At 44.3% G+C, this 13,226-nt stretch overlaps 1 non-coding gene across 1 annotated transcript; it reads right to left on the reverse strand.

Annotated features, from left to right (window-relative positions):
- Nucleotides 1-6,881: 6,881 nt before the first annotated feature.
- Trnaa-cgc lies at nucleotides 6,882-6,956 on the reverse strand. Its single transcript has one exon. It is a non-coding gene; the product is annotated as a tRNA-Ala (tRNA).
- Nucleotides 6,957-13,226: the final 6,270 nt, after the last annotated feature.

The following is a 13,226-nucleotide window of genomic DNA, read 5'->3' on the forward strand; positions in this document are numbered from 1 at the left end:
AGTACGTCCAGATACACGTGTTCTGAAAAGGCTTTTTCCAGAATAAAAGGGGACTGAACACATTACATCTCGAGTGTGCTGAACGCTAACGTGGAAATTCTCTGTTCCTGAGATTCGCGCTTCGTGCCTGTCCACTGTGCCATTCACAGAGACGGTGGTTCTTCACCTACGAGGAGATCTACAGCTACATACATACTCCGCAATCTACCATACGGTGCGTGGTGGAGGGTACCTCGTACCACAACTAGCATCTTCTCTCCCTGTTCCAATCACAAACAGAACGAGGGAAAAATAACTAGCTATATGCCTCTGTACGAGCCCTGATCTCTCCTATCGTATCTTTGTGGTCTTTCCGCGGCAGTAAAATTGTGCTGCAGTCAGCCTCAAATGCTGGTTCTCTAAATTTCCTCAGTAGCGATTCACGAAAAGAACGCCTCCTTTCCTCTAGAGACTCCCACCCGTGTTCCTGAAGCATTTCCGTAACACTCGCGTGATGATCAAAGCTACCAGTAACAAATCTAGCAGCCCGCCTCTGAGTTACTTCTATGTCCTCCCTCAATCCGACCTGATAGTGATCCCAAACGCTCGAACAGTACTCAAGAATAGGTCGTATTAGTGTTTTATAAGCGGTCTCCTTTACAGATGAACCACATCTTCCAAAATTCTAACAATGAACCGAAGACGACTATCCGCCTTCCCCACAACTGCCATTACATGCTTGTCCCACTTCATATCGCTCTGCAATGTTACGCCCAAATATTTAATCGACGTGACTGTCTCAAGCGCTACACTACTAATGGAGTATTCAAACATTACGGGATTCTTTTTCCTATTCATCTGCATTAATTTACATTTATCTACATTTAGAGTTATCTGCCATTCTTTTACCAATAATAAGTCCTGTCCAAGTCATCTTGTATCCTCCTACAGTCACTCAACGACGACACCTTCCCGCAAACCACAGCATCATCAGCAAACAGCCGCACATTGCTATCCACCCTATCCAAAAGATCAAGTATGTAGATAGAAAACAACAGCGGACCTACCACACTTCCCTGGGGCACTCCAGATGATACCCTCACCTCCGATGAACACTCACCATCGAGGACAACGTACTGGGTTCTATTACTAAAGAAGTCCTCGAGCCACTCACATACTTAGGAACCAATCCCATATGCTCGTACCTTAGTTAGGAGTCTGCAGTGGGGCACCGAGTCAAACGCTTTCCGGAAGTCAAGGAATATGGCATCCGTCTGATACCCTTCATACACGGTTCGCAAGATTTCATGTGAAAAAAAGAGCGAGTTGCGTTTCGCAGGAGCGATGCTTTCTAAATCCGTGCTGATGCATGGACAGCAACTTCTCTGTCTCAAGGAAATTCATTATATTCGAACTGAGAATATATTCGAGAATCCTGCGAAAAGGCGTCACCTGCGCTTTTTTCTAGTCGCTCGGGACTTGCTAAGTAAGGAGCCAATGCAGTAGAATACTCTCTGTGAAACCGAATTGGAATCTCATCAGGACCTGGCGATTTATTTATTTTCAACCCATTCAGCTGCTTCACCACCCCAGGGATGTCTATCACTATGTCCTCCATACGGTAATCTGTACGATCCTCCAGCGTGAAAGATTTCTCAAATGCTAAATTTAGAATTTCAGTTCCTGACACACCCCCTCCTCTTCCATAAGCTGGTGCAACTGTGCCGAAAATTTGTCATTACGAATCAGGGCTTGCGGCAACTTCAGCTTCAGTCATTTCCTGAAGATCACCCAAAGTGTCGGTTGTGGCACATCCAGCCCTCTGGCTGCTCTGTTCGTCGACTTCTGAGGGCTGTGTGCCAAACTCGCCCCCACTTGGTCTCCCAGTTGTTCACTCACCATTAGCCGAACCATTGAGTTCCCCTTGCTGAGGCACCCTGAAGCTTTAAACAACAGATATATTACTGAATGATGTTAGCATTTGGTGGATCTTTGTAAACTTCGTTCTGAAGTGTCGTCGCACTCTTACATCAGACTGATACAAATTCATTTCGAGCACACCACACGGTTTCTCGGCGCCTCACACCATCTTGCCTAAATGTTCACTACTGTGGTTGCAACTTTTTAATTTGTTCTAGATGCGTGTTGAGTTTTGTGACAATATGCAAATTAATGTACCTGCAGTGAATTTATAAAATTGTATCTGTGGCGCAGTATCTTTCGTGTACTAGTGTCACTGCTATTCGCTAGTAGGTACATTGTAAACGCAAAATTGTTTAATTCATTTGAAAAAGCTGACTGGCATATTCCCTCTTCTGTTGCTGTCCACATTTGCTACATAGAAGTTGACTGTATCACCGTATTTTAAGCTGTACAATGTTCAGTTTTGAAATGTACTATGGAGGCTTGTTAATATTCAGTTTGAACCCGTTTAACTGGAACCAGTTTTGTAGGGTGTCTAGAGTGCCGATAACAGATCTCGACATTTTTCTGCATTATATTGTTATTGTGGTCTTCAGTCCCGAGACTGGTTTGATGCAGCTCTCCATGCTACTCTAACCTGTGCAAGCTTCTGCATCTCCCAGTATCTACTGCAGCCTACATCCTTCTGAATCAGTGTATTCCTCTCTTAGTCTTCGATTTTCACCCTCCATGCTGCCCTCCAATACTAGATTGGTGATACCTTGATACCTCAGAACATGTCCTACCAACCAATCCCTTCCCCTAGTCAAGTTGTGCCACAAACTTCTCTTCTCCCCAATTCAATTGAATACCTCCTCATCAGTTATGTGATCCACCCATGTAATCTTCAGCATTGTTCTGTAGCACCACATTTCGAAAGCTTCTATTCTCTTCTTGTCCAAACTATTCATCGTCCCTGTTTCACTTCCGTACATTATAATGTTCACTTAAAACAGAAGTGCAGCCTGGAGAAAGAACTGATGGGGATTTACATTTAGATTTTAGGCGATGAAAACCTCGTAGCTCCCTTTTGAAACCCTCCGTTGCTCGCGCGGATGACACATAACTTCCCGCTCAATTTTGTCTGACAGAATAGGATTGAGTGTCTTTCTTTTAACTCTCCGGCTGATAACTCCAGTCATTGTTGGCTTTCAGTTACAAAAGATACATTGTTTATGAAACATTATTATAGTCTAGAGGACAGAGGTCATGCGCGCGAGCTTGGCTGCCACAATCTGGAACAAAGTAAGTGTGTATAACTTTATGGCTTTCCAAGATTCAATCGATCTTCCACGTGTGTAAATTTAGGCGTATTGGAACTGATTCCAGTTACCTTCCGTGTTAGTATTCTCTTTATTTTTAGATTGTGGGAGAAAGGTCAAAGGCGAAAAACCTCGGACAGATTCCAGTAGAGATCCTAATGTATGGCTGGAGTGGTTCAAGAGCTGAGTGATGAAGATCCTCACAGTGATAGCGCTGACTCAGGGACTGAGGATTCTGTTCATGAAAGCGGTCATGAGTCAGGAACAGAACAAGAAGTGTCAGAAAATGATGAATATGAGTCACAGTAAGAAGAAACTCGAGAGGATGCATTTTTTAGGTAAAGATGGAATAACTTAATGGAAGAAAAATAAATATCTTACCAATGTTGGAAGCAGACCTTGTAATGTTATTACGCATTTGCCTCGACCAAAAAATTAAGCTCGTATAAAAAAGACAGAAATAGAAATTTTAAATTTGTTCTTGGATGAAAACATAATAAGCATTATCGCAACATACACTAATATATACATCAATGAAATTCGTGGTAACTTCTGTAGGGTAGGGATGCTAAAGAAACATATGCGATAGAGATGAGAGCTGTCATTGGTGTGTTATATCTGTGTGGATGGTTTGTTATATCTGTGTGAGATGTTCTAGGAAGAGTACATCGAAATTGTGGGATAATTCAAAGGGAAACGGACTTGAATGATCTTATTTACGCATGAGTGAAAGCCGATTCAGGTTTCTGTTGAGATGTCTCAGGTAGATGTGTTCGCAGAGACATTGACAAGTTGGCTGCTATCAGAGAGGTACTTGAAGTATGTAATGTTGTTGTATTAATTTGTGGTGTAAACGGTGCTGATATTCAAGACTATAAAAGTGGGTTAAAAGCTGCGAGCTATCTTAGGAAGTTAACCTTGCATTACTGCGCAACTGTTTCACCAAGTATCCAGTCTAGCTTACCAAATTCCCAACCAGACTATCATTAATTATAATCTTTTAGTACTCATCTTACGATAACCGGTTTTATATATATATATATATATATATATATATATATATATATATATATATATATATATATAAAGACAATTTAAATAAAAAGAAATAAATCAGTTTATATTTCGACATTTATTTTAACATTGATCATTGAAATTTCAGCATATTAAACTTGATTCATAACTAAACTGGTGACTTATTTAGGATTGTGAAAATGTGACTTTGTAATCTTACGGAACACATCAAATAGGGAGCCAAGATTGGGAGACTACATACAACACTGCATTTATAAAATATCACACGAAGAACGTTGAAACATATGCAAGAGGAAGTTAACCACAACCAACCGTTTCAATTTTCATCCAAAGAAGTTACGTTCGTAGCGCAATCCTGTCCGTCATGAAATTACCACACACTGGTACACTAAAGTCATACTAACTCTCTGTAAAATCTTCCCGAAGAGAATAGCTGAGGGCTACTTTGATGCTTACACCACATGCTTCACATGATCAACTTTGTGTAAACCACGGGTGTAACTCCACAATAATTTTGATAATTAAAATAAATTACATCGAAACGCAATTTATAAAAGAAAAACCTCGAACTGGTTACTATCGTCTTACTATTAACCTGATGGGTCAACAATTGTATAAGCATGTGGTACTGGTCTCACAAAGTACACCCCACGTGGGTTGAACATAAAGTAAAGTTGCTATATTCAAAAATATTGTCAAGACGAGGCGTTATAATCACACAAGCATTCGCATTAAAGATTGATGATCTTAGTTAGAGTTGCTGATCAACACGTGGTTCTACTTTACTCACAAAGTAATGACAAAGCAACTACCAGAAGATATTCTGAACTTCACACTCGACTTACACTGCGCTGCAATTTAAGATAACATTAGATATTTTAGAGCTAAACCTGAAATAAAGGTGATTAAATTTCAGTTAGGCTAAACTTAAGGAATCCATTGTCCTACGGACTTAGCCGACATGCGCTTAGCCGGAGATCTTAACGCTTCAGACGCTCGCCACGGACAGACTGACCTGCGCTCCTACCGAGCGTGCTTAACAGATGCAAACGGAAGTGACCAGAGAGGCAGCTTCCTATACCAACATGACAAGGGACAGACAGGACCATACTAAGAATAGAAACCTCTCTGCTTTCAGAAAGCGTAGCTACCTGTTCTGACGTTGGTCCTACTGTTCTCTAGCAGAGAGGCTTGTGTGCTACCATCCAGCATGCAACTAGAAATACATTTGCTCATTCATCCTCTCACACAGAAGGGAAGGGGGATGACAGTATCTGATCATATACAGTATATAAAAGAAAGCGGATGTAGGTTCCGTATGAGACTGTGTGACATGAATTACATATAAACTGTGTTTTAATGTGTAGTAGTGTGACAGATCGTTCTTGTTTCTGTGTAAAAGTAACACGTTTCACTGGTCAGTCTCCTCCCACATAGAGTCAGAAACACCACAGTAAATTTAGAAGAGGAATTTATGCTGTAAATGACAACAGATTTAAGAAATTAACATGAATGGAATCCAACAGAGACCTTTCAAGTATTCAATAACAATTTCCAAAAATATTTTCTAGCTACTGAATATCTTACTGTTCATGAACACTTTTTGGCATTTAGAGGAAACTGCCCTTTCAGGCAATATATTGCTAGGAAACCTGCAATGTAGCGTTTGCTGTATTTGATGTAAAAACAAATTATACTTTGAATTTAGAACCGTACGTCGGCAAGCATGCAGAGGGACCAAATAATGCCAGTAATTCAGCTGAAGATATTGTTCTTTGAATGGTCGAACAAGTACAAGGTACAAGGAGAAATATCGCTGGTGACAACTGGTTTACCAGTTTGTCTGTAGTTGAGAAATTTCAGGCGGAGAAAGTGACATACGTCGGAACAGTATTAATAAATAGAGAGAAATGCCGAAAGAAGTTTTACCAAAACAGAAAGCGATCCAAAATCGACTACATTGGGATTTAAACAGGTTTGTATATTGGTCTCACACTGTCCAAAGAAAAAATAGAATAGTGTTGGAGTTGTCAGCATGCATTTCGATGACGCTATTGATCGTTCAACAGGGGAAAAAAATAAACCTGAAATGATTACTTTCTATAACATGTCAAAATTGAGGGTAGATCTTTTGGATCAGCTTTGTCAGAAGAACAATGTGTCATGTAATAGAAGAAGGTGGCCTATCACACTGTTTTACAATATTTTGAACATTGCAGCCACAAACGCTTTATGTATATATAAATAGCACTCCATGGCTGCAAATCAGATTGTACGAAAGGGTTGATTTTATAGAAAAATTAGCTGGGAACGAATAAAGCTTCAAATAGAGTGACGTTCCCTTATTAAAAGCCTTTCATGTGAAATTCGGAAGAGGGCTAAATTACTGTTAGGCATTGAAGGAACTGCGGAACAGCCACAAAAATCAACACGATCACGTGGAAGGTCTTATATAAGTGGAAGAAGAGGAAATAAAACAACTCGTAGATGGTGCGCTACATGCAGCAACTGGACATGTGTTGATCATCTGAAAGACATATGTGTAAACTGTGTTGTCAAATAATGTGTGTTCTTTATTACAATGTTGTTTGCACTTTGTCACTAAATTACATTTTCATGAAACGTCCTGGCAGATTAAAACTGTGTACCGGACCGAGACTTGAACTCGGGACCTTTGCCTTGCGTGGGCAAGTGCTCTACCAACTGAGCTACCCAGTCACGACTCACGGCCCGTCCTCATAATTTTACATCTGCCAGTACCTCGTCTCCTACCTTCCAAAGTTCACAAAAGTTCTCCTGCGATACTTGCAGGACTAGCACTCCTGGAAGAAAGGATACTGCGGAGACATGGCTTAGCCACAGCCTGGGGGATGTTCCCACAGTGAAATTTTCACTCTGCAGCTGAGTGTGCGCTGATTCTGAAACTTCCTGGCAGATCAAAACTGAGTGCCGGACCGAGACTCGAACTCGGGACCTCGGTAGCTGAGATGGTAGAGCACTTGCCCGTGAAAGGCAAAAGTCCCGAGTTCCAGTCCAAAAAAAAAAAAAAAAAAAAAAATGGCTCTGAGCACTATGAGACTTAACAGCTATGGTCATCAGTCCCCTAGAACTTAGAACTACTTAAACCTAACTGACCTAAGGACATCAGACAACACCCAGTCATCACGAGGCAGAGAAAATCCCTGATCCCGCCGGGAATCGAACCCGGCCGCGGGAAGCGAGAACGCTACCGCACGACCACGAGCTGCGGACGTTCGAGTCTCAGTCCGGCACACAGTTTTGCTGTGCCAGAAAGTTTCAAAATCAGCGCGCACTCCTCTGCAGAGTGAAAATTTCATTGTGGGAATATTTACATGTTCTTTTGATAAATGGTTACATTGTTAAACATCTCTCGATGCTTACACGGAAAACAGATGTAAATTTGTTGTTTTGAAATGTAACCTTATGAAATTGTTGCACAAACTGTTCCAAACGTTACAATATATTATAATGTATACCAATATTTAAGATATTATATTTAGATTTAATAAAAATCATAGAATCAGTCATAAATACCGTTTAAAGTATTTGTTGATGACGCCTGTCATCCGCGCGAGTAACCGTGTCACGAATTTTTGCGCGAGTAACGGAGGGTTATTTTTACAGGAAAACGGTTCCTTATAAAAGCGTAGTAAATTGTTACAGATAAAGATGTTACATGTGTAACTACATAGCAGAAGCATAGTTATTGGCAGGTTAGAGAAATCCGTGCACTTTCGAATCTGTATTTGATAATTGAGTTACTATTTACTGAAATTGCGAGGTTTTCAGAGACAAAGTTACAAGTTTTTCAGTGCCTATCGTTAATTTATAGGTAAGTCATTTATATAGAATAGGAAAAGCATTGGCTCTAGAATGGAGCCTTGTGAAACTGTAGCCCAAATAAAATTATAAGTCACCGCATTTGAAGTGACAGTTGAGCATTTTTTTTGTTCTTTAGTATGATGTAAGCCATTGCAGAATAGTGCCCCCAGTCCTTCAGTCGCTTACTTTGCAGGTAAGCAGGGCACGGCCTGCACGGGCCACAGCTTGCCGTAGGACCGCAGAAGAGACCTGCTGCAGCTCGACTCCTCCCGTCTGATGCTTTGCACAAACACAGACACGCGTGACGTCAGACAGTGTGCGTGCGTAGCGACAGACACGCCAGCCGCAAATGTGAAGGGCCAGCGGCGCTGCCGGAAGCGGTCGATAAACGCGACTTCCGGGAGGCGTGGCGTCACGCAACCGTTTCCGGAAGCCCGCCACTTGAGAACAGGCGGCGCGCGCCGTGGCCAGAGCGGATCTGATGGGCACGCGTCTGTGCCAACTCCGCAGGCAGTTTGCTCCTTGTCACCACACACCACACTCTGCGACCTGGTTTAGGGGATCTAGCTGAATAGGATAAGGGCGGGTAAGACAACGGGTGCAACTAAAAGTACAAGGGTGGCTTCATACATAAACAGTCGTATGTATTTATGCATCCAGAGTCGTTGTGAAGATCTAATTCTATTTGGGCTACAGTTTCACAAGGCTCCATTCTAGAGCCAATGCTTTTCCTATTCTATACAGGGTGGTCCCGAATTGATGGTACAAACTTTAATGGTAGGTACAGGACATTGTAACAAGGATTTATTGTATAGGAATGTATAGTCGCAGGTGACGCGGTGAGGCGTAAACAGGGGAAAGAGAAATGGAGTGATCGGTTGGTGTCACTGCCGGTAGAGGGCAGTAGATGAACATGATGTATCGCAGTAGGGACAAGCGCCATTCACAATTGTGCTGCCGTAGACGGTGGGTGACTTTACGTATGCAGAAAAAGCAGACATGCATTACATGTACGGCCGTGCAAATGGTAACGCCAGAGCTGCGTTACGAATGTATCGCGCGGAGTATCCTAATCGACGAATGCCGGATCATAGAATTTTTCAACGGTTACATCGTCAACTTTGTGAAACAGGTACGTTCGACGTCAACAGACATGACGCCGGTCGATTAAGAGCTGTACGCACTCCAAGACTGGATGAACGCATCTTGAACATAGTGGCTGATAGACCCGAGTCAAGCACAAGAACTGTTGCGCGTGACGTACATGTGAGTCATCAGACTGTATGCAGAGTGTTAGATGAAAATCGCTTACACCCCTTCCATTTTCAAAAAGTACAAGCATTGAATCCGGCAGATTATCCTCTTCGCGTGAACTTCTGCCAGTGGTTGTTGCAGCAATGTGCGTTGCAGCCGGATTTCGTAGGTCATGTGCTATTTACAGATGAAGCGACATTTTCACGCGAGGGTGTCTTTAATGCGCACAATTCCCATGTGTGGGCAACAGATAATCCACATGCAACGCGTCCACATGCGTATCAACAACGTTTCGGTATTAATGTGTGGGCTGGTATTGTGAACGACTTTTTGATTGGGCCATACTTACTACCCACGCGACTCTGTGGCGAAAGCTATCTTATTTTTCTGCAAGAAGTGTTACCAGAACTGCTGCAAGATGTTCCGCTCGCCATTCGTAACCGCATGTGGTTTCAGCACGATGGAGCGCCAGCACACTTCAGCACTGCTGTACGGAATTACCTGAATGCCACGTTTGGTGCTAGATGGATTGGGCGTGGTGGACCAGTCCCTTGGCCACCCCGATCTCCTGATTTCTCTTGCCTCGATTACTTTTTATGGGGACATCTTAAGAGTCTTGTTTATGAGACTCCAGTTGACTCAGATGAGGATCTCGTTGCTCGCATATCTGTAGCTGCTGCAGGTGTGCGTGAAATACCAGGCATCTTTGAACGTGTACGCCAATCGCTGCACCGACGCTGTCAAGCATGTATCGCTCATGGTGGACGCAATTTTGAACACTTACTGTAAACATGACACTTGTCAACAACGATTTCAATAAAATCTTTCGTTTTCCTTTCGGCCGTTATTTCCCCTGTTTACGCCTCACCGCGTCACCTGGGACTATACATTCCTATACAATATATCCTTGTTACAATGTCCTGCACCTACCATTAAAGTTTGTACCATGAATTCGGGACCACCCTGTATAAATGACTTACCTTTGACGATAGGCACTGAAAAACTTGTAAGATCTTGAGATCGGTGATCTTCGCAAAAAAAAAGAAAAAAAAAGAAAGAAAAAAAAAAGAATGCACCTATTCGTCTTCGAGGGACTGTCTTTTCACTGCTACAAGCGTATAATACGCTGAAACGGCAGAGAAACTGGTATTGTCATGCTTACTCAAACACAGAGATACGTAAACTGGCAGTAGCACTCCGTCTTCAAGCCACAAGTGGCCCATCGGGACCATCCGACCGCCGTGTCATCCTCAGATGACGATGCGGATAGGAGGGGCGTGTGGTCAGCACACCGCTCTCCCGGTCGTTATGATGGGTATCTTTGACCGCAGCCGCTACTACTCGGTCGAGTAGCTCCTCAGTTGCTATCACGAGGCTGAGGGCACCCAGAAAAACTGTCAATAGGCATCGCCTAAGGCCAGTATCTGGCGCAGTTGGTAGATCGGGTACTACTGCTACAATGCGAGGTTATCAAGATTTAAGTGAACGTGGTGTCACAGTCGATGCACAACCCATGGGACACAGCATCTCCGAGATAGCGATGAAGTGGAGATTCTCCCATACGACGGTTTCACCAGTGTACCGTGGATATCAGGAATCCGGTAGAACATCAGATCTCCGACGTCGCTGTGGCCGGAAAAAGATCCTGTAAGAACGGGACCAACAACGACTGAGGAGTATCGCTCAAAGTGACACAAGTGCAACGGTACCGGAATTTGGTGCAGATTTCAACGCTGGGGCATCATAAAATGACGGCGTGCGAACCATTTAACGAAACATTATCGATATGCTCTTTCGGAGCCGAAGGCTCACTTGTGTACCCTTGAAGACTGCTCGATACAAAGCTTAACCCCTCGCCTGGGTCCGTGGATACCGAAAAAATGGCTCTGAGCACTATGCGACTTAACTTCTGAGGTCATCAGTCCCCTAGGACATAGAACTGCTTAAACCTAACTAACCTAAGGACATCACACACGTCCATGCCCGGGGCAGGATTCGAACCTGCGACCGTAGCAGTCGCTCGGTTCCAGGCTGTAGCGCCTAGAACCGCACGGCCACTCCGGCCGGCGTGGATACCGACACAGGACTGTTGCTGACTGGAAACATGTTGCCTGATCACATGAGTCTCGTTTCAAATTGTATCGAGCGGAGCGACATATAGGAGTATGGAGAGAACCTAACGAATCCATCGGACGTGCATGTCAGCAGGGGACTCTTCAAGCTGGTGGTGGCTCTGTAATGGTGTGGGGCGTGTGCAGCTGGAGCAATATGGGACCTCTGATACGTCTATATACGACTGTGCCAGGTGACACGTACGTAACCATCCTGTCTGATCCCCTGCATCCATTCATGTCCATTGTGCATTCCGACGGACTTTGACGATTCCAGCAGGACAATGCGACATCGCACACGCCCAGAATTGCTGCAGAGTGGCTCCAGCAACAGTTTTCAGAGTTTAAACACTTCCGCTGGCCACCAAACTTCCCAGCGATGAACATTGTTGAGTATATGTGGGATCGCTTGCAATGTGCTTTTCAGAATGGATCTCCACGCACTCGTACTCTCACGGATTTATGGACAGCTCTAGAAGATTCAAGGTGTCAGTTCCGTCCAGCACCACTTCAGACAGTAGTCGAGTCCGAGCCACGCCGTGTTGCGGCCCCTCTTCGTGCGCTCGGTGGCCCTACACGCTATTAGGCAGGTGTAGCTGTTTATTTGAATCTATCACGCCCGTCGGCGATCAGTTGGCGCTAAGGAGGCCTGACCGTTCAACGTCTGTCTTGACTGTGAAGGCAGTAACGGTGCTGAGTCTGGAGGTGGACAGTGTATGCAATATCGTTTCTACGATAAAGACATGCCCTAACGACGAGTACAGACTAGTGTTGGATACCTCCAGCCATTTGAATGGGCTGGAACTGGAAGCTGTAAGCTGGATGGACGTATCGGCGCGTTGCTGCACATGTTGGATACAATGTATTGGTGGTGTGTCCTGTTTTCAACAGTGCTCCGTGAAACATGCTGGACGTCTGCGTAGCGCGAGCTCATTTAAAGACTGGCGCACTGTGTAAAGCGGTGACGGCAGACCTAAAATCATCCGGAGACGAATTCTGGACACGTGTTGCAACCGCAGTATAACCAGGGACCTTTGGGAACTGACTGCTTGCAGCAGGATTATGATGACGCGTTATTTCGGCCAGGCTACCACTGAGAGCACGACACCAACGATCACGGCTGCTCTAGCGTCGTGGAAGAGATGACCGGAGAGTGGAGCGCCGCACAGTTGTCTCCAGTGATCAGGACAAGTCCTGTCTGTATACGGGCACAGCGTACAGCGTGGACCTGGTTATCTGCCTATGCCAGAGCGCATTCGCTCACGAAACACTTGTTCCACCGCATGGTTCGTGGTGTTTGGGTCCTTCAATTACAGGTCGCGGTCACATTTGGTGTTCCTGCAAGTTAAACTAAGCAGTGCCTGCCATGCCATTCTGGCATTTCCTGGAGATGAAGGGGATGTGCTTTAACAGCAGGACAGTGCGCGGCCATTTACAGCTGCTGCAATGCAACTGCTCTGGACAGGAACTTCACCTGATGTGAGGACAACTGTATACATCCGGGACACAGTGAAGTTCGTACTGCCTCATAGCTAAGTGCAAGAACTATTGGCGAATAACAAAAACAGGTGCGAGGTGGCTGCGAAAGTCTATCGCGGAAGGACAAATGGCTCTGAGCACTATGGGACTTGACATCTGAGGTCATCACTCCCCTACACCTTAGAGCTACTCAAACCTAACTAACCTAAGGACATCACACACATCCATGCCCGAGGCAGGATTCGAACCTGCGACCGTAGCGGTCGCGCGGTTACAGACTGTAGCGCCTAGAACCGCTCGG

This window comes from Schistocerca piceifrons, chromosome 11, assembly GCF_021461385.2.
Source record: "Schistocerca piceifrons isolate TAMUIC-IGC-003096 chromosome 11, iqSchPice1.1, whole genome shotgun sequence".
Classification (NCBI taxonomy): Eukaryota; Metazoa; Arthropoda; class Insecta; order Orthoptera; family Acrididae; genus Schistocerca; species Schistocerca piceifrons.